The sequence below is a fragment of the Entelurus aequoreus genome, linkage group LG20 (genome assembly GCF_033978785.1).
Source record: "Entelurus aequoreus isolate RoL-2023_Sb linkage group LG20, RoL_Eaeq_v1.1, whole genome shotgun sequence".
Taxonomy (NCBI): domain Eukaryota; kingdom Metazoa; phylum Chordata; class Actinopteri; order Syngnathiformes; family Syngnathidae; genus Entelurus; species Entelurus aequoreus.
The window spans coordinates 10,070,126-10,093,541 of record NC_084750.1 but is presented as its reverse complement, the minus strand read 5'-3'; the positions used below and the strand labels follow the sequence as shown (position 1 = coordinate 10,093,541).

General features: G+C 38.1%; 1 long non-coding RNA gene across 1 annotated transcript in view; it reads left to right on the top strand.

Annotated features, from left to right (window-relative positions):
• LOC133635909 (uncharacterized) overlaps positions 1–23,416 on the top strand; it is a 397,010-nt gene that overhangs the window by 18,633 nt on the left and 354,961 nt on the right. Inside the window, exons 2-5 of the long non-coding RNA XR_009822138.1 lie at positions 14,305–14,442; positions 18,411–18,513; positions 18,594–18,664; positions 21,486–21,660. This is a non-coding gene — a long non-coding RNA (uncharacterized LOC133635909). The remainder of the gene's footprint in view (positions 1–14,304; positions 14,443–18,410; positions 18,514–18,593; positions 18,665–21,485; positions 21,661–23,416) is intronic.

Genomic DNA, 23,416 nt, shown 5'->3' with positions numbered 1-23,416 from the left:
TAAGTTACGGTCAGAGCGAAAAAAGATACGTCCTGCACTGCCTCTCTAGTCCTTCACTGTAACGTTCCTCATCTACGAATCTTTCATCCTGGCTCAAATTAATGGGGTAATCGTCACTTTCTCGGTCCGAATCTCTCTCGCTCCATTGTAAACAACGGGGAATTGTGAGGAATACTAGCTCCTGTGACGTCACGCTACTTCCGCTACAGGCAAGGCTTTTTTTTTATCAGCGAGCAAAAGTTGCGAACTTTATCGTCGATTTTCTCTACTAAATCCTTTCAGCAAAAATGTGGCAATATCGCGAAATGATCAAGTATGACACATAGAATGGATCTGCTATTCCCGTTTAAATAAATAAAAATCATTTCAGTAGGCCTTTAACACTCACATTCACACACTAGGGCCAATTTAGTGTTGCCAATCAACCTATCCCCAGGTGCATGTCTTTGGAGGTGGGAGGGGCCTATCCCCAGGTGCATGTCTTTGGAGGTGGGAGGGGCCTATCCCCAGGTGCATGTCTTTGGAGGTGGGAGGGGCCTATCCCCAGGTGCATGTCTTTGGAGGTGGGAGGAAGCCGGAGTACCCGGAGGGAACCCACGCAGTCACCTGTTTTGAAAATATTCTATAATAGTTGTTCAACCAAATAATACATTGTGAGAATCGGTTGTGAATCGAATCGTCACTGCAGGCATCGGAATCAGACAGAATCGTTAGGTGCAATAATAATGTGGGGTGCATGAGACACAACATTTAAAAACATACTGCAACAGCAGCTACTGCCATCTTGTGGAGGAGGGTTGTCCCCATAACAATATTTTGGCACCGGTACCAACATTCATTTTGATACTTTTTGATACTTTTCTAAATAAAGGGGACCACAAAAACATGTCATTATTGTCTTTATTTGAACAAAAAATGTTAGTGTACATGAAACACATGTTTATTATTGTCATTTAAATAAAATAGTGAACATACTAGACAACTTGTCTTTTAGTAGTAAGTAAACAAACAAAGACTCCTAATTAGTCTGCAGTAACATATTGTGTCATTTATACACCTATTATTTTGTACATATTATGAGGGACAAACTGTAAAAATGAAGTATTAATCTACTTGTTCATTTACTGGTAATATCTGCTTACTTTCTCTTTTAACATGTTCTATCCACACTTCTGTTAAAATGCTAAAAAATATCGATGTAATCATAGTAGTAACGACTAGATACGCTCTTGTACTTGGTATCATTACAGTGGATGTCAGGTGTAGATCCACCCATGGCGTTTGTGAGCCACGGTGTGTAGTGAAGCATGTTGAGCTATTCCTCGTCCTCCAGTGATAAAAATACTTGTAAGAAACTTACTTAATTTGTCACCATGGAGACAAGGCTTAGTGATTTAGAAGTAGCTAAAACACTGCGGATGGATGTTAGCTGCTAGCTAGCTAGCCATGTCTTAAAGCAGCTCTTCCTGAGGGTGTTTCAGTGTTATAACTTCACCTTTATCTTGTGTCCATTCTCCCTTTTCTGTCTACACAGTGTGTCTGCTTGTAAGTACTCTGTGTGTGCGCGCTGCCCAACATGCTCCTCTGCTCGTAAAACCAGCAATGTCACCATGTGACGACGCGCTGTCATGCCCTTTAAAAAAAAAGGGGTGGGGACCGGTACTTTTTAGAGGCGGTATAGTACTGAATATGATTCATTAGTATGGCGGTACTTTACTCGTAGTGGTAAACCGTACAACTCTATTGTGGATTTAATAATAAAAACATCAGGAGGTTGTTTACAGCCACAACTGTGGAAGTTATTTTCTTAGTAGTATAAAGCAAGGTTGTTGGTAAAAAAAAAAAATGAGAGTGTGAAAACTTTGGCTGCCACTAAGTAGAAGTTGACCCCCTGAAATGAGCGTTGAAAGTGAAAGATGGTCGCAGGAAGATGAAGGAGACGTTTGAGTGAGGAAACAACAGCCTGTTTGTTTACACTCTTCTTTCACCATCAAACAGCCTGTGACGCCAATCTTGTTGCTTATGAACAAGACGACAGGAAACGTTCTTCTTCTTCTTTTTTTTATAACTCTGCTTGTCAGGAGTTTTGCATGCAAATGTGACAGAAATAGTAGCAAAGCGGTCATGAAGAGCAGCGGGGGGGGCTGTGAGCGTTCCTCATCCCTGGCAGACAGACACACTAATTAATGCTTTCAAGAACAACCTCCACCTCATCACTTACAATAGACTTTTTAGCCAACATATCTTCCCTTGAACCACAATGTAGGCATATTTCCACTAAACAAAAACACCACGAGTAAATATTGTTTGCACCCATCTTGACTCAAACTGCCAAATTAAACAAAATTAAACAATCAATCCCTCCATTGTTTGTCATCCATGTGTCGGATATTGGGATACTTATTGTTTCTCCGAGGCTTCATTCATTTTTTATTTATCTCCTTCATTGATGTGCATTTTTGATCAATAGACAATTAAAGGCCTACTGAAATGAATGTTTTTTTATTTAAACGGGGATAGCAGATCTATTCTATGTGTCATACTTGATCATTTCGCGATATTGCCATATTTTTGCTGAAAGGATTTAGTATAGAACAACAACGAAAAAGATTGCAACTTTTGGTATCTGATTAAAAAAAAGGCTTGCGTGACGTAGTCAGTTGAACATATACGCAAAGTTCCCTATTGTTTACAATGATGGCCGCATGAAGTGAGAGAGATTCGGACCGAGAAAGCGACAATTTCCCCATTAATTTGAGCGAGGATGAAAGATTTGTGGATGAGGAAAGTGCAAGTGAAGGACTAGTGGGGAGTTGAAGCTATTCAGATAGGGAAGATGCTGTGAGAGGCGGGGGTGACCTGATATTCAGCTGGGAATGACTACAACAGTAAATAAACACAAGACATATATATACTCTATTAGCCACAACACAACCAGGCTTATATTTAATATGCCACAAATTAATCCTGCATAAAAACACCTGCGTGTTTGTTATGCTAGCTCCTATGCTAGCTCCTAGCTCCATATAAGCCGCCAATCCAATTCAAACACCTGATCAACACACACAATCACTCAGCCCAAAAGACCGTTCACCTAACCCAAGGTTCATAAAGCTTATATATTTAAACAAAGTAACGTACGTGACGCGCACGTACTGGCAAGCAATCAAATGTTTGGAAACGCAGCTGCTACTCACGGTACCTGGTATTCAGCTGGGAATGACTACAACAGTAAATAAACACAAGACATATATATACTCTATTAGCCACAACACAACCAGGCTTATATTTAATATGCCACAAATTAATCCTGCATAAAACACCCCAGTGTTTGTTATGCTAGCTCCTAGCTCCTCTGCTAGCTCCTAGCTCCATAGAACACGCCAATACAATTCAAACACCTGATCAACACACACAATCACTCAGCCCAAAAGACCGTTCACCTAACCCAAGGTTCATAAAGCTTATGTATTTAAAAAAAAGTTACGTACGTGACGCGCACGTACGGTCAAGCGATCAAATGTTTGGAAGCGCAGCTGCTACTCACGGTACCTGATATTCAGCTGGGAATGACTACAACAGTAAATAAACACAAGACATATATATACTTAGCCACAACACAACCAGGCTTATATTTAACATGCCACAAATTAATCCTGCATAAAAACACCTCAGTGTTTGTTATGCTAGCTCCTATGCTAGCTCCTAGCTCCATATAATTCAAACACCTGATCAACACACACAATCACTCAGCCCAAAAGACCGTTCACCTAACCCAAGGTTCATAAAGCTTATATATTTAAACAAAGTAACGTACGTGACGCGCACGTACTGGCAAGTGATCAAATGTTTGGAAGCGCAGCTGCTACTCACGGTACCTGATATTCAGCTGGGAATGACTACAACAGTAAATAAACACAAGACATATATATACTCTATTAGCCACAACACAACCAGGCTTATATTTAATATGCCACAAATTAATCCTGCATAAAAACACCTGCGTGTTTGTTATGCTAGCTCCTAGCTCCTCTGCTAGCTCCTAGCTCCATAGAACACGCCAATACAATTCAAACACCTGATCAACACACACAATCACTCAGCCCAAAAGACCGTTCACCTAACCCAAGGTTCATAAAGCTTATATATTTAAAAAAAGTTACGTACGTGACGCGCACGTACGGTCAAGCTATCAAATGTTTGGAAGCCAAAGCTGCATACTCACGGTAGCACGTCTGCGTCTTTGTCATCCAAATCAAAGTAATCCTGGTAAGAGTCTGTGTTGTCCCAGTTCTCTACAGGCGTCTGTGTATCGAAGTCAAAAGTCCTCCTGGTTAGAGTCTCTGTTATCCGAGTTCTTCCATCTTGACCGCATCTTTCGGGAATGTAAACAAAGAAGCGCCGGCTGTGTACGTGTTGTGGCTGACTTCCCTCGCAAAATAGACGCTTCGCACCGACAACTTTCTTCTTTGCTTGCTCAGCTTCTTTCTCCATAATGCAATGAACATAATTGCAACAGATTCACCAACACAGATGTCCAGAATACACCCAGAATGAGATGAAAACAGCTACTTCGTATTGGCTTCAATGTGGAAGGCATACCCGTGTTCCCCGGGCTACGTCACGCGCATACGTCATCCTCAGAGGCGTTTCGAACCGGAAGTTTAGCGGCAAATTTAAAATGTCACTTTATAAGTTAACCCGGCCGTATTGGCATGTGTTGCAATGTTAAGATTTCATCATTGATATATAAACTATCAGACTGCGTGGTCGCTAGTAGTGGCTTTCAGTAGGCCTTTAAACTTTAGCAACTAAACGCATATTTACACACCTCTGCTTGAGAAGGAACAGGATGAAGAAAATCTTACATTTCCTGCCCCCCTTCAACATAATAAGTAGTCTTACTTCATGGATAGCCCAGAATCACAAGCATACAAACCAAACAAATACATCCAAATATAGTGAAAACAAACAAAAAACAACAAGTGCAAAACTTCACGAAGTACAAACCGAACAAAAAAAGTAATATACACCTCACAGGATGATACAAAACAAATACAAAAGCAGACCAAAAATAAGTAAAATAATAAATATAAAGCAAAATGTAAACACTTACTGCTGTCCATATGATCTTATTGCTCTGTCTTTACATATATTTTTCAATTGGAATATATTTCTACAATCTTGTATCTCATTGTAAAGAGAATTCCATAGTTTAACCTGATACTGTTACTGTGAAAAGTAACTATTTAGTTACTTCTTCCCCCCCCCCCCCTTTTTTTAAGGCTCCCATTAATGCCCTTTTAGCCTTCATTTCAGTACTGTTATTGCACTGGAGAATAATACAATCTGTTGATCAACTTGACATGCATTTGCATCACTCAACTCAGAAAGCAATGTGGTCTACATACAACACACAAACAACGTGGTCTACATACAACACACAAACAACGTGGTCTACATACAACACACAAACAACGTGGTCTACATACAACACACAAACAATGTGGTCTACATACAACACACAAACAATGTGGTCTACATACAACACACAAACAATGTGGTCTACATACAACACACAAACAATGTGGTCTACATACAACACACAAACAACGTGGTCTACATACAACACACAAACAACGTGGTCTACATACAACACACAAACAATGTGGTCTACATACAACACACAAACAATGTGGTCTACATACAACACACAAACAATGTGGTCTACATACAACACACAAACAATGTGGTCTACATACAACACACAAACAATGTGGTCTACATACAACACACAAACAATGTGGTCTACATACAACACACAAACAACGTGGTCTACATACAACACACAAACAACGTGGTCTACATACAACACACAAGCAACGTGGTCTACATACAACACACAAACAACGTGGTCTACATACAACACACAAACAACGTGGTCTACATACAACACACAAACAACGTGGTCTACATACAACACACAAACAACGTGGTCTACATACAACACACAAACAACGTGGTCTACATAAAACACACAAACAACGTGGTCTACATACAACACACAAACAATGTGGTCTACATACAACACACAAACAATGTGGTCTACATACAACACACAAACAATGTGGTCTACATACAACACACAACCAACGTGGTTTACATACAACACACAAACAATGTGGTCTACATACAACACACAAACAACGTGGTCTACATACAACACACAAACAATGTGGTCTACATACAACACACAAACAATCTGGTCTACATACAACACACAAACAATGTGGTCTACATACAACACAAACAATGTGGTCTACATACAACACACAAACAATGTGCTCTACATACAACACACAAACAATGTGGTCTACATACAACACACAAACAATGTGGTCTACATACAACACACAAACAATGTGGTCTACATACAACACACAAACAATGTGGTCTACATACAACACACAAACAATGTGGTCTACATACAACACACAAACAATGTGGTCTACATAAAACACACAAACAATGTGGTCTACATACAACACACAAACAACGTGCTCTACATACAACACACAAACAACGTGCTCTACATACAACACACAAACAACGTGGTCTACATACAACACACAAACAACGTGCTCTACATACAACACACAAACAACGTGGTCTACATACAACACACAAACAATGTGGTCTACATACAACACACAAACAATGTGGTCTACATACAACACACAAACAACGTGGTCTACATACAACACACAAACAATGTGGTCTACATACAACACACAAACAATGTGGTCTACATACAACACACAAACAATGTGGTCTACATACAACACACAAACAATGTGGTCTACATACAACACACAAACAACGTGGTCTACATACAACACACAAACAATGTGGTCTACATACAACACACAAACAATGTGGTCTACATACAACACACAAACAATGTGGTCTACATACAACACACAAACAACGTGGTCTACATACAACACACAAACAACGTGGTCTACATACAACACACAAACAATGTGGTCTACATACAACACACAAACAATGTGGTCTACATACAACACACAAACAACGTGGTTTACATACAACACACAAACAATGTGGTCTACATACAACACACAAACAACGTGGTCTACATACAACACACAAACAACGTGGTCTACATACAACACACAAACAACGTGGTCTACATACAACACACAAACAATGTGGTCTACATACAACACAAACAATGTGGTCTACATACAACACACAAACAATGTGCTCTACATACAACACACAAACAATGTGGTCTACATACAACACACAAACAATGTGGTCTACATACAACACACAAACAATGTGGTCTACATACAACACACAAACAATGTGGTCTACATACAACACACAAACAATGTGGTCTACATAAAACACACAAACAACGTGGTCTACATACAACACACAAACAACGTGGTCTACATACAACACACAAACAACGTGCTCTACATACAACACACAAACAATGTGCTCTACATACAACACACAAACAACGTGGTCTACATACAACACACAAACAACGTGCTCTACATACAACACACAAACAACGTGCTCTACATACAACACACAAACAATGTGGTCTACATACAACACACAAACAACGTGGTCTACATACAACACACAAACAACGTGGTCTACATACAACACACAAACAACGTGGTCTACATACAACACACAAACAATGTGGTCTACATACAACACACAAACAACGTGGTCTACATACAACACACAAACAACGTGGTCTACATACAACACACAAACAACGTGGTCTACATACAACACACAAACAACGTGGTCTACATACAACACACAAACAACGTGGTCTACATACAACACACAAACAACGTGGTCTACATACAACACACAAACAACGTGGTCTACATACAACACACAAACAACGTGCTCTACATACAACACACAAACAACGTGGTCTACATTCAACACACAAACAATGTGGTCTACATACAACACACAAACAATGTGCTCTACATACAACACACAAACAACGTGGTCTACATACAACACACAAACAATGTGGTCTACATACAACACACAAACAACGTGGTCTACATGCAACACACAAACAACGTGGTCTACATGCAACACACAAACAACGTGGTCTACATACAACACACAAACAACGTGGTCTACATAAAACACAAACAACGTGGTCTACATACAACACACAAACAATGTGGTCTACATACAACACACAAACAATGTGCTCTACATACAACACACAAACAACGTGGTCTACATACAACACACAAACAATGTGGTCTACATACAACACACAAACAATGTGGTCTACATACAACACACAAACAACGTGGTCTACATGCAACACACAAACAACGTGGTCTACATGCAACACACAAACAACGTGGTCTACATACAACACACAAACAACGTGGTCTACATAAAACACAAACAACGTGGTCTACATACAACACACAAACAATGTGGTCTACATACAACACACAAACAATGTGGTCTACATACAACACACAGACAATGTGGTCTACATACAACACACAAACAATGTGGTCTACATACAACACACAAACAATGTGGTCTACATACAACACACAAACAATGTGGTCTACATACAACACACAAACAATGTGGTCTACATGCAACACACAAACAACGTGGTCTACATGCAACACACAAACAACGTGGTCTACATACAACACACAAACAATGTGGTCTACATACAACACACAAACAATGTGCTCTACATACAACACACAAACAATGTGGTCTATATACAACACACAAACAATGTGCTCTACATACAACACACAAACAATGTGCTCTACATACAACACACAAACAATGTGCTCTACATACAACACATAAACAATGTGCTCTACATACAACACACAAACAATGTGCTCTACATACAACACACAAACAATGTGCTCTACATACAACACACAAACAATGTGGTCTACATACAACACACAAACAACGTGGTCTACATACAACACACAAACAACGTGCTCTACATACAACACACAAACAACGTGCTCTACATACAACACACAAACAACGTGCTCTACATACAACACAAACAACGTGCTCTACATACAACACAAACAATGTGGTCTACATACAACACACAAACAATGTGGTCTACATACAACACACAAACAATGTGCTCTACATACAACACACAAACAATGTGGTCTATATACAACACACAAACAAAGTGCTCTACATACAACACACAAACAATGTGGTCTACATACAACACACAAACAATGTGCTCTACATACAACACACAAACAATGTGGTCTACATACAACACACAAACAAAGTGCTCTACATACAACACACAAACAATGTGGTCTACATACAACACACAAACAATGTGCTCTACATACAACACACAAACAATGTGCTCTACATACAACACACAAACAATGTGGTCTACATACAACACACAAACAATGTGGTCTACATACAACACACAAACAATGTGGTCTACATACAACACACAAACAATGTGGTCTACATACAACACACAAACAACGTGCTCTACATACAACACACAAACAACGTGCTCTACATACAACACAAACAACGTGCTCTACATACAACACAAACAATGTGGTCTACATACAACACACAAACAATGTGGTCTACATACAACACACAAACAATGTGCTCTACATACAACACACAAACAATGTGCTCTACATACAACACACAAACAATGTGCTCTACATACAACACACAAAGACAAAGATATGTTTCAAAGGACCAATTTATTTCAGGCCAGAAAAAATGGACAAAACTATTTTAAATAGCTGCAACATAATGTCACTTTAACTTTAACTCTAAGTAGATAGGATCTTTGATCCAAGACACAACTTACATTTAACTAAAATGTTATTTTCTTTGTGCTCGACAAAAGAAAAGTATTGAGAATGTCTCCATGTTAAAAAACTCGACTTCTGGCTTCGCCATGATGTCTTGTTAGTTGTTATGAGAGTAGCGTATGTGTGCGTGTGTGCGTATGTGTGTGTGTGTGTGTGTGTGTGGCCCTTTAAGATATGACAGCATGAGAGGTGAGTGACGTCAGTGAGTGAGTGGGCGAGAGAGGTGAGGGAGCGGCGACAGTGAGTGCGTGCGGGTGCTCTAGCTTGGTGGATGGCTGCGTGCATAACACCAATAAAGTCACAAAGTTGCAACAAACCGCCGGGCTCGTCATTCACCCTCAGCTGTAAAGACCCTCTTTCGGGTAAAGTGAAGGTTGTTAGCCCCGAAGTACGGCTCTGGAGGAACGTCCCTACACTTTATGTTACTCTTACATGTGTTCCCCCACACTTTATGTTCCTCTTATATGTGTTCCCCCACACTTTATGTTACTCTTATATGTGTTCCCCCACACTTCCACACAGTAGCTGATATATGGCAATATAAGTGCACAATACAATATACGCATTGCCCTATAATCTAACACATATTTGACCTTATTTAAAGGCCTACTGAAAGCCACTACTAGCGACCACGCAGTCTGATAGTTTATATATCAATGATGACATCTTAACATTGCAACACATGCCAATACGGCCGGGTTAACTTATAAAGTGACATTTTAAATTCCCCGGGAAATATCCGGCTGAAACGTCGCGGTATGATGACGTATGCGCGTGACGAAGTCAGAGTAACGGAAGTTATGGTACCCCGTAGAATCCTATACAAAAAGCTCTGTTTTCATTTCATAATTCCACAGTATTCTGGACATCTTTTGCAATTTGTTTAATGAACAATGAAGGCTGCAAAGAAGACAGTTGTAGGTGGGATCGGTGTATTAGCAGCGGACTACAGCAACACAACCAGGAGGACTTTTTTGGAGAGCAGCCGCGCTAGCCGCGCTAGCTGCCGACCTCACCCTGACTTCCTACGTCTCCGGGCCGCCAAACGCATCGGGTGAAGTCCTTCGTCCTTCTGCCGATCGCTGGAACGCAGGTGAGCACGGGTGTTGATGAGCAGATGAGGGCTGGCTGGCGTAGGTGGAGAGCTAATGTTTTTAGCATAGCTCTGTGCGGTCCCGTTGCTAAGTTAGCTTCAATGGCGTCGTTAGCACAGCATTGTTAACCTTCGCCAGCCTGGAAAGCATTAACCGTGTATTTACATGTCCACGGTTTAATAGTATTGTTGATTTTCTATCTATCCTTCCAGTCAGGGGTTTATTTTTTTTGTTTCTATATGCAGTTAAAGCACGATGCTATCACGTTAGCTCGTAGCTAAAGCATTTCGCCGATGTATTGTCGTGGAGATAAAAGGCACTGAATGTCCATTTCGCGTTCTCGACTCTCATTTTCAAGAGGATATAGTATCCCAGGTGGTTTAAAATACAAATCTGTGAACCACATTAGAAAAAGGAGAGAGTGTGGAATCCAATGAGCCAGCTTGTACCTAAGTTACGGTCAGAGCGAAAAAAGATACGTCCATCACTGCCTCTCTAGTCCTTCACTGTAACGTTCCTCATCCACAAATCTTTCATCCTCGCTCAAATTAATGGGGTAATCGTCACTTTCTCGGTCCGAATCTCTCTCGCTCCATTGTAAACAACGGGGAATTGTGAGGAATACTAGCTCCTGTGACGTCACGCTACTTCCGCTACAGGCAAGGCTTTTTTTATCAGCGAGCAAAAGTTGCGAACTTTATCGTCGATTTTCTCTACTAAATCCTTTCAGCAAAAATATGGCAATATCGCGGAATGATCAAGTATGACACATAGAATGGATCTGCTATTCCCGTTTAAATAAATAACAATCATTTCAGTAGGCCTTTAATATAAAAATACTCTTAGACATCTTTTTCCATGCATGTGCAATATGAGATTTCCATGTCAGAGACCATTTCAATATCAATTCCATCTATTGACAGTTTGATCGTTTCCTCCCTTTTCCTCTTACAAAAAAATCATAAACTTTGTGTCGGGTTCAAACACTGATGACATCTATTAAACAGACAAGAAGCAAGGAATCATGCAGAGACAGAGTTCAATTTGGCTCAATGAGGAGAGACGTGTTGGCCTGTACTCTTAGTTACAGTTCCAACCAACGCTCTAAGGTACAGTCCCACGTGCTCCTCTATTTATTTGGGAGGTCCCTGGTTACATCACTGAGGCTGCCTCTGAAGGAAGGGGAATAATCTCAGCAGCCACAGTCAGACACAATATATGACTATCAATGAAATGCAAATGTGCTGACACTCGTGATATCGCCCTGTCTCTGCTTTGTCTGCGTCACGGCACTCGATGTTCGCCCTTGGCAGTCAGCAGGCCGGTTCTGGACACAAACACTAATACGAGACGACTCGCAATCTTTGGATTGCGAGTTGTCCCTTTGCACAGATAGAAAAGTACAACTTCAGCACAATTGATAATAACTATAGCAACGGCCTTTAAGCATAAGAGTTGTGTGATAACTTACACATAATTATTCTTACACTTTGTATTTTTTACATTTAATGATAATTTATTGACATCAAACCATCTCTTAAGTTTAATAATTTCCTGTTCAATAATGTTCGATAACGCTTTTAAGTCACGTCCCGAACTGTAAAAGTTGGTGTTGTCCGCAAATAATACAAATGTCCTGATTTGACTTGATTCTGGAGCATTAACGTTCACATTTTGACACAAACGGCAAGAAAAGACATTTCATCAAACGCAAGTCAGTAAATTGTGAAGTTGTTTTTGTTTGTCCGTGTGTTTTTCTTAGCTAGCAGGCTACCCATTGGGTTGAGTTTTTCCTTGCCCTTATGTGGGATCTGAGCCGAGGATGTCTTTGTGGCTTGTGCAGCCCTTTGAGACACTCGTGATTTAGGGCTATATAAGTAAACATTGATTGATTGATTGATTGATTTATTGATACTTCCTGGTTTATGGAGAATGAGGTTAGACAACAAGACTTACTGTAACTGTTTTTTATTGTCATTGTTTTACTGTGCCATGGGAAACTTGGTCAAATTATGACGGAACTTTCAAAAAGACAACAATTTCATCAAACAAAAGTAAATCATGAAAGGCCAATTTTGTTTGCTAGCAGGCTACTTCCAAGTTCATAGAGAATGAACTTCGACAACAAGACTTACTGTAACTGTTTTTTATTGTTTATTTGTTTTCTGTGCAATGGGAGACTTGGTAGAATTATGACAAAATTAAAAAAAAAACACACAATTTCATCATACAAAAGTAAATCATGAAGGGCCAATTTTGTTTGCTAGCAGGCTACTTCCAGGTTCATAGAGAATGAACTTCGACAACAAGACTTACTGTAACTGTTTTTTATTGTTGTTTTTTTTCTGTGCAATGGGAGACTTGGTAGAATTATGACAACATTAAAAAAAAAAACACACAATTTCATCACACAAAAGTAAATCATGGAGGGCCAATTTTGTTTGCTAGCAGGCTACTTCCAGGTTCATGGAGAATGACCTTAGACAACACGACCTAACTTTTTTTATTTGGCCGTGCAATGGTAGAATTAGTTGAACAAAGACTAAAATGTCAAAAATAAAATGTCCTCACACAAAAGTAAATCATAATGGGCCCAATTTGGGCTTGTTTCTTTCTTTGTTAGCTAGCAGGCTACTTCCTGGTTCATGGAGAATGAGGTTGGACAACAACACTTACTGTAACTGTTTTTTATGTTTATTGTTTTACTGTGCCATGGGAGTGTTAGAATAATGATGTGTACGTTATCACACAACTCTTATGCTTAAAGGCCGTTGCTATAGTTATTATCAATTGTGCTGAAGTTGTACTTTTCTATCTGTGCAAAGGGCGAACATCCTGTTTGTGACGCAGACAAAGCAGAGACAGGGCAATATCACGAGTGTCAGGACATTTGCATTTCTGAATAGTCATATATTGTGTCTAACTGGGGCTGCTGAAATGACCCCCCTTCCTTCAGAAGCAGCCTCAGTGATGTAACCAGGGACCTCCCAAATAAATAGAGGAGCACGTGGGACTGTACCTTAGAGCGTAGGTTGGAGCTGTAACTGAGTGTACAGCCCAATACGTCTCTCCTCATTGAGCAAAATTGAACTCTGTCTCTGCATGATTCCTTAGTTCTTGTCTGTTTAATAGATGTCATCAGTGTTTGAACCTGACAGGGAAATTTGATGAAATTATGACTGAACTTTCAAAAAGACAACAACTTCATCAAACAAAAGTAAATCACGAAGGTCCAAATTTGTGCTTGTTTCTTTCTTTGTTAGCTAGCAGGCTACTTCCTGGTTCATGGTGGCCTTTGGAAGACTTTGGGCCGTACTACTTGTGATTCTGTGGCGAGGGAACAGTCCCATCTTGACGCAAACAGCAAAAATAGACTACAAATTCCTCCAGCAAAAGTACAGGTAAGTATAAAAGTCTCTGTTATTTGTCTTTTTTTGTTTATCTGTTAGCGTTGCAGGCTACTTCCTGGTTCATGGAGAAGGATGTTCGACAACAAGACCTAACTTTTTATTCAACTGTGCAATGGGAGTAACTTACCGTATTCTCCAGATCAGGGGTCACCAACCTTTTTGAAAGCAAGAGCTACTTATTGGGTAGTGATTAATGCGAAGGGCTACCAGTTTGATACACACTTAAATAAATTGCCAGAAATAGCCAATTTGCTCAATTTACCTTTAACTCTATGTTATTATGAATAATTAATGATATTTACACTTAATTGAACGGTTTAAAAGAGGAGAAAACACGAAAAAAATGACATTTAAATTTTGAAACATAGTTTATCTTCAATTTCGAATCTTTAAAATTCTAAATTCAACCGAAAAAAAGAAGACAAAAACTTAAAAAAATAATTTATGGAACATCATTAGTAATTTTTCCTGATTAAGATTAATTTTAGAATTTTGATGACATGTTTTAAATAGGTTAAAATCCAATCTGCACTTTGTTAGAATATATAACAAATTGGACCAAGCTATATTTCTAACAAAGACAAATCATTATTTCTTCTAGATTTTCCAGAACAAAAATGTTAAAATAAATTCAAAAGACTTTGAAATAAGATTTAAATTTGATTCTACAGATTTTCTAGATTTGCCAGAATAATTTTTTTGAATTTTAATCATAATAAGTTTGAAGAAATATTTCACAAATATTCTTCGTCGAAAAAACAGAAGCTAAAATAAAGAATTAAATTACAATTTATTTATTATTCTTTACAATAAAGAAAAATACATTTACTTGAACATTGATTTAAATTGTCAGGAAAGAAGAGGAAGGAATTTAAAAGGTAAAAAGGTATATGTGTTTAAAAATCCTAAAATCATTTTTAAGGTTGTATTTTTTCTCTAAATTTGTCTTTCTGAAAGTTATAAGAAGCAAAGTAAAAAAATGAATTAATTTATTTAAACAAGTGAAGACCAAGTCTTTAAAATATTTTCTTGGATTTTCTAATTCTATTTGAGTTTTGTCTCTCTTAGAATTAAAAATGTCGGGCAAAGCGAGACCAGCTTGCTAGTAAATAAATAACATTTTAAAAATAGAGGCAGCTCACTGGTAAGTGCTGCTATTTGAGCTATTTTTAGAACAGGCCGGCGGGCTACTCATCTGGTCCTTACGGGCTACCTGGTGCCCGCGGGCACCGCGTTGGTGACCCCTGCTCCAGACTATGAGGCGTACTTAAAATCCTTTCATTTTCTCAAAACTCGACAGTGCGCCTTACAACCCGGTGCGCCTAATGTACAGAATCATTTTGGTTGTGCTTACCGACCTCGAAGCTATTTTATTTGGTACATGGTGTAATGATAGGTGTGACCAGTAGATGGCAGTCACACATAAGAGATACGTGTAGACTGCAATATGACTCAAGTAAGCAACAGCAACATTTTATATGTTCCATTGAAAATATAAAACATTGCACACGGCGCTGAAAAATCTATCAAAATGTTTTAGTATGACTTTGGTAAGCTATGAAGCCACACCACTTGATGGATTGTACTGTGCTTCAACATAGGAGTATTATTATGCTGTGTCTATAAGGTAAGACATATTATCTGGTGTTTTGTTTAATAATATTATGCAAAAACAACTTTTCTTACCTTCTGGTGTCTACTGATGTGTATTTGGGATCTGCATAAGTCCTGAAAATGTTGTAGTCCGTGCCGACAACGTAGTCGATAAGCTTCTTCTTGTTATGCGACTTTCATCCTCCACTGTTGCCATTTCAAATATAAAGTTGTGTTAAGTTCTTACTTATATCTGTCAGTAAACTCACCATGAAAGCACTAAAACATACCGGTGTAGTGACTTTACATTATTCACCCAAGGAACTTTAGTTATTAGAGAGTTCCGGTCGGACGGTTTTTCACGGGACACATTTCGGGCGTTGTTGTTGCACTAGTGAGCCACGGATGAGGAGATGCTGCTCCGTTATGGATTGAAGTCAAGTGTGAATGTCATTAAAACAGTTAGCGCCATCTTTTGGCACGTCTTCCACTCCCGTCCTTGCACGCTACACCGCTACAACAAAGATGACGCTGTCCAAGTGGAGGCACGTAAATAAGACCGCCCACAAAACGGTGCATCCTGAAGCGACTGTCAGAAAGTGACTTGAAGATGATGTGTAAAACATCATCTATGCAATATTTTTGAGCAAAGAACCACCATTACATGTTATGTAGACCACAAATCATAACAATATGACCACTTTAATGGGCCTTTTATATTCTTTAAATAGACCCGCTCATCAGCAGTGCGCCTTATAATCCGGTGCGCCCTATGGTCCGGAAAATACTGGGTTTTACTATGTAAAGTGCTTTTGAGTCACTAGAGAAAAGCGCAATATAAATATAAGAAAAGAGGAAGAAGAAACTTATCTAAAATGTAGTATTATCTTGTAAGTAGTATAAGTAGAAGTTAATGGAATACATCAGTAATTGATCTAAAGAAAAGACTTAAAAAGTTGCAAGAATATCTTTGAATTTAAAAAGAGTTGCAAAAAGAGACAACAGGAATTATACTAAACTGATTTTTGATTTTGATTGGACGTGTCATTGTGAAAATGCTTAAAGAAAAATGAAAAAGTATGGTGGAGGGAACAGTTAGAAAGTCATCTCAAATAATTTGTGTTAAAAAGGGGGCAGATAAATATAAGAATATTATTCTTCCATCTGCTCCTTTCTGATCATGGAAATGTATAAGAAACAAAAAACAATGAAAGTGTCAACTGTACGTGGCTTGTATATATGCATTTTCATGAAAGGAATAACCAGAAATGATGATGATGATGAGGAAATACATAAAACAAGAGGATATATTAGGAACAAGTGGCACACACGGCAGTTATAAAATATCTGAAAGGCACAGGACTATAATATAGAAAATAAACAGTGTTTATACAGCTCATTAAAAAGCATTAACAATTATTAAAAGGATTTTGCAAAAATTAAGGCCTTGAATGACATTAAAAAGCATCAAATACGATGTTTAGAAACTTTAGAAAAAGACAACACAACAAACCACCCGACCCAGTTTTTCCATTTGGGGGGAAGAAAACTGCACTTCAAGATGTTTAATATTTTATGAAGTGAGTCCATGTTATTTTGATGTTTGTTTCCCTGTTCAGGCTAGTTCAGACTTAGAGACTTCCCTTTATTGTCGTTCAAATTTGAACTTTGCAGTACAGATAAGGACGAAATGTTGTTGCATCAGCTCATGGTAGTGCAGGATAAAAGAGCAATAATGTGCAGGTATAAATAAATAGATTGCTGTACAGATAAATATATTGCACTTTTGCATATGTTAAGTTAGTGACCTTCCAATTACAATAATAGAGAATACTACACTAATGAAAAATGTTTGACAGCGTTATTATTATTGCCCATTGTGATCATTCCAGTCCTTATTTCGGCCAATGTTAATGTCAACTTTTCAACAATTCAACATTATTAGTGTCAAATGCTGACAATTGTGTCTATTCGGACAATTGTATGCTTTTGAATAGATATAATAACTATCTGCAGTAGGACATGATTGTAAATAATGTCAATAATTCAATGTGATTATCTTGTGTGATGACTGTATTATGATGATAGTATATATGATAGTATATATCTGTATCATGAATCAATTTAAGTGGACCCCGACTTAAACAAGTTGAAAAACTTATTCGAGTGTTACCATTTAGTGGTCAATTGTACGGAATATGTACTTCACTGTGCAACCTACTAATAAAAGTCTCAATCAATCAATCAAACATTAAAATTGTTTTAAGTTGCATTAGAAATAAATACAATGTCATTTTCTGACACCTGCAGATACACTGATGAAGTTTATTGTTAATATGTATTTGTGGGGTTTTTTTTATGTACAGGACATATATCCAATATGCATGTATTGTTGACGTGTGTATGTTGCATACTCCGATGCAGCAGGTGGCAGTATGCACTTGTCAAGCCATGTCTGCACCTCGCCAGGTAAGTAGAAAGAAGAAAGTGAGAAGATGGAGGATGATTATGTGTGTTTGTCACCCAGGTGTACTTACTCTTTCATACAGCTTTATCTCAAACTTACAACGATGCGACACTTATGATTCTGGAGCTATACCATTCACATCTATTTGAACAAGTAAGTAAATTAAGGTTTTTTATTTGTCTGTGTGGTTGTTAGCTAGCAGGCTACTTCCGGGTTTGGACAAGACTGAACTTGTTTTTAGTTACGGGATAATTGGTTGAATTATGACTAAAATGTCAAAAAGACCATTTCCTCTTACAAAAGTAAATCATGAGGGGCCACAATGCGTGCCTGTTTAACCATAGACATCTTCTAAGGGTACGCAGCATCGACCGCTACTGGCGCTGACGAGATGCGGGGCCGCCATCTTGGAGTGGTGATCCGCTCCACTCAGTGCAATTAATTTGGCAGGAGCATTGAACTGTCAGCGCATTTAATTAATCTTACCTCACTGAATACCACTGATTTGCACCCGCTTTTTTGTCATACGTGTAGCTATGATAAAGGACACATGTTTTATTATTCATAGTTTGCTTAACAGTAATAGAATATTCTTATAAACTATAAGTGAGCAGACGTCCGAGATCAAAACTGGGAATATAATCTCAGAGAAGGGGGGAAAAAACGGTCAGCTATTTTTAAATTGAAGAAACAATATGATTAGGTTATATATACATGCTACATAAACAATGTATGAATACATTAGATATCTATATATCTTATAGACTGTATCTCTGTTGCTGCAGCAGCAGAGAGTTTATTCTGTCTTGACACTTTGTAGTGATATTTTGTATTACATTCTTCCCTTAAATGATCATGTTTACACTGATTGTTTTATATGTATTTTTATGTATGTCGCTTTGGATAAAAGCATCTGCCAAATACTTAAACATAAACATATATAAACACTTGAAAGTCTTTATATCAGCTAAAACCACCAATGTGTTTCACTGGATTCAGAATAAAACCAAATTCTGTCGTACCCAACAATGTTAGTATTTGAATATTGTTACTTGAAGACTTATTCCTGGTTACAATTATACTGTTAAGAAAGTATTGTCTTATACTTTGCCTAAAATGAGAATGCATCATAATCAGTGGCGGCTGGTGAATTTTGTTTTAGGTGGGGCTGAAAGTTTGTAAACCAAACCCCTGTAGGGGGGTCATCCTCCCCCAGAAGATTTCTTTGTCATTCCACATACAAATGAAGCATTCTGGTGCATTCTGACAAAATAATATAATTAATTTCATTGACAAGCAATTCTATTATGGTCATACTCTTGTTTGCTAGCGGCTACGATTTAAGTACTATTGAAGATCTTTGCTCCTTATCAACTCTATGGTAATATTCTTTTCACAAAATACAACCAATAGTACGTTAATGTTAAATCTTACTTGTGAAAAGTAATTCCCCCGATTCCTATTTTCAACAGTCCGCTCATTTGAGCAGCAAAACGCTGAACACCATCTTTTTTTTCTACCTGTCAACTGTCAGTTTAGCATCTTTGTTTTCTACCTGTCAACTGTCAGTTTAGCATCTTTGTTTTCTACCTGTCAACTGTCAGTTTAGCATCTTTGTTTTCTACCTGTCGACTGTCAGTTTAGCATCTTTGTTTTCTACCTGTCGACTGTCAGTTTAGCATCTTTGTTTTCTACCTGTCAACTGTCAGTTCAGCATCTTTGTTTTCTACCTGTCAACTGTCAGTTTAGCATCTTTGTTTTCTACCTGTCGACTGTCAGTTTAGCATCTTTGTTTTGTACCTGTCGACTGTCAGTTTAGCATCTTTGTTTTCTACCTGTCGACTGTCAGTTTAGCATCTTTGTTTTCTACCTGTCGACTGTCAGTTTAGCATCTTTGTTTTCTACCTGTCGACTGTCAGTTTAGCATCTTTGTTTTCTACCTGTCGACTGTCAGTTTAGCATCTTTGTTTTCTACCTGTCCACTGTCAGTTTAGCATCTTTGTTTTCTACCTGTCCACTGTCAGTTAAGCATCTTTGTTTTATACCTGTCGACTGTCAGTTTAGCATCTTTGTTTTATACCTGTCGACTGTCAGTTTAGCATCTTTGTTTTCTACCTGTCGACTGTCAGTTTAGCATCTTTGTTTTCTACCTGTCGACTGTCAGTTTAGCATCTTTGTTTTCTACCTGTCGACTGTCAGTTTAGCATCTTTGTTTTCTACCTGTCGACTGTCAGTTTAGCATCTTTGTTTTCCACCTGTCGACTGTCAGTTTAGCATCTTTGTTTTCCACCTGTCGACTGTCAGTTTAGCATCTTTGTTTTCCACCTGTCGACTGTCAGTTTAGCAGCTTTGTTTTCTACCTGTCGACTGTCAGTTTAGCATCTTTGTTTTCTACCTGTCGACTGTCAGTTTAGCATCTTTGTTTTCTACCTGTCGACTGTCAGTTTAGCATCTTTGTTTTCTACCTGTCGACTGTCAGTTTAGCATCTTTGTTTTCTACCTGTCGACTGTCAGTTTAGCATCTTTGTTTTCTACCTGTCGACTGTCAGTTTAGCATCTTTGTTTTCTACCTGTCGACTGTCAGTTTAGCATCTTTGTTTTCTACCTGTCCACTGTCAGTTTAGCATCTTTGTTTTCTACCAGTCAACTGTCAGTTTAGCATCTTTGTTTTCTACCTGTCGACTGTCAGTTTAGCATCTTTGTTTTCTACCTGTCAACTGTCAGTTTCGCATCTTTGTTTTCTACCTGTCGACTGTCAGTTTAGGCTGCTCGCCGGCTCCTCATCACCACTTCAAGATGGCGGCTCAATTTCTCACGTCACAGCAGCAATGCTGCATCTACTTATTACATGTCTATGTGTCTAATTATTTGTTAGCTAGCAGGCTACTTCCTGTTTAAGGTATGTCAGACTTACAACTTTACCTCTTTTCTCTAATCATGAAGTCTCTTATTTGTGTTTTTTTGTCTTTGTTAGGCTCCAGCACCCCCCGCAACCCCAAAAGGGACAAGCGGTAGAAAATGGGTGGATGTCTTTGTTAGCTGGCGCTGCAGGCTACCTCCTGGTCATTGAGGACGACATAAGAAGTGCTCAATAGAAGAATGGCACGTCAGCATCCTGCAATCAAAATGTACGTCAGAAAGATATTAAGGTGACAATATGTGTATTGGTTACTGATGTGTGATACCACCGATTTTATTTCCGATCCGTTACCAGGTAAAATTCGATTAGTATCGGCGATACCGATCCTATCTTGTCTGCTAAAATTTAAAAAGTTGTTTATTTTTAAATAATACCAATACAAATAAAATCTATTATTATATCAATACTAACAACAACTGTACAAATGTAAGAAAAGGGAACCAAAAATGTGGAATGTAATGAGGAAAAGCTGAACATTTTAAACTAGTAAGTAATAAAAATATACTTAGTCACCGATAGCACAGTTTCGTCTTTAAATATATCTACCGTATGTATGCAGCCATTGGTGGAAAGAGTTTAGACACCCCTGATCTAAAATATATACTTAAAATATAAACAAAGTTTAAGTTAGTATTATTATTTTTTCATTAACTAACTTAAACTTTGTTTATATTTTAAGTATATTTCATTTTTATTTCGAGAGCTTGTAATATTTTACAAATGATTTCTTAAGTTAGTATTATTATTTTTTCATTAACTAACTTAAGAAATCATTTGTAAAATATTACAAGCTCTCGAAATAAAAACGAAATATACTTAAAATATAAACAAAGTTTGGTTACTTGGTTAATTAAGAAAATAAAGTAATACTAACTCATATATTGTTTAGAAAAATGACAACAGCCATAATAAACACTGTTAAATGTGTAACTGAACATTAGTATTTTTGAACAGGCAGAATTTTGGACACACTAGGTTATGCAGTTACACAATGATGTTTATTCTGTTATTACACGGGGAAAATACAACAGTAACGATGTAAGAAAAAGAGCAAATCAGTATGTAATGAGGAAAAAGCTGGAACGCTATAACTAATAATATACTTAGTCACCTTATCACCTATAATACAAAGCTGACACCATATCTGTTTGTAGCATTTTACAAATAAAAAATATCAATATGGCCCCTGCATACTTTGACTTTTCAGTGTGGTAGAAAACGTTTGGACACTCCTGAACTGATGTATCAAAAGTATCGATATTTTGATTTGAGTATCAATATTGGAGCATAAAGATCTGGGGCCGTACTTATCAAGCTTCTTAGAGTGCCATTTTACACTTAAGTCCTGAGAATTTGCGAAATTTAGTCCTACTCTCAAACTTAAGAATAAAAGCTTTTTATCAACGTTCTTAAGTCTAAGAATCACTCCTACTCTCCACCATATTTAAGAGACCTTCAGAGGTGTCTTAAGTGGTTAGGAGTTGCCAGCAGGGGGTGGCACTGAGGCGAGAGAGACGTGCGCGAACGTTCAGGGAACGGAACAATGTTTTTGTTTTTTTGATGACGAGCAGCTGATCAAACGGTATCGTTTAGACAGAGCGGATATTATTTTTGTCACAGATTTAATACTTTTCGATTCCATGTTGATTTCTGCATGTGTCTGCAGTGGGCTAGTATATATAGAGCCACCCACACCAGTTTCAAATTAGTTGCCTAATTAATGAATTGGAAAGAAAATGTTATGACAGTAGCGTATGTGTGTAGCCGTGAGGTGAGTGACGTCAGTGAGTGTGTGGGCGATAGAAGAGAGGGAGCGGTAGCGTGAGTGCCGGCGGGGACTAGTTTGTTTTTTATTATTTTGTAGTTTATTGTCAAAATATACACTCCCATTGTCCACTTAAATATTTCCAAGATATTTCTTTATTCTTAGACAACGGATTCCCTTCCGTGATTGGTCATTTCTATGGACACAGAAATGACGTCAC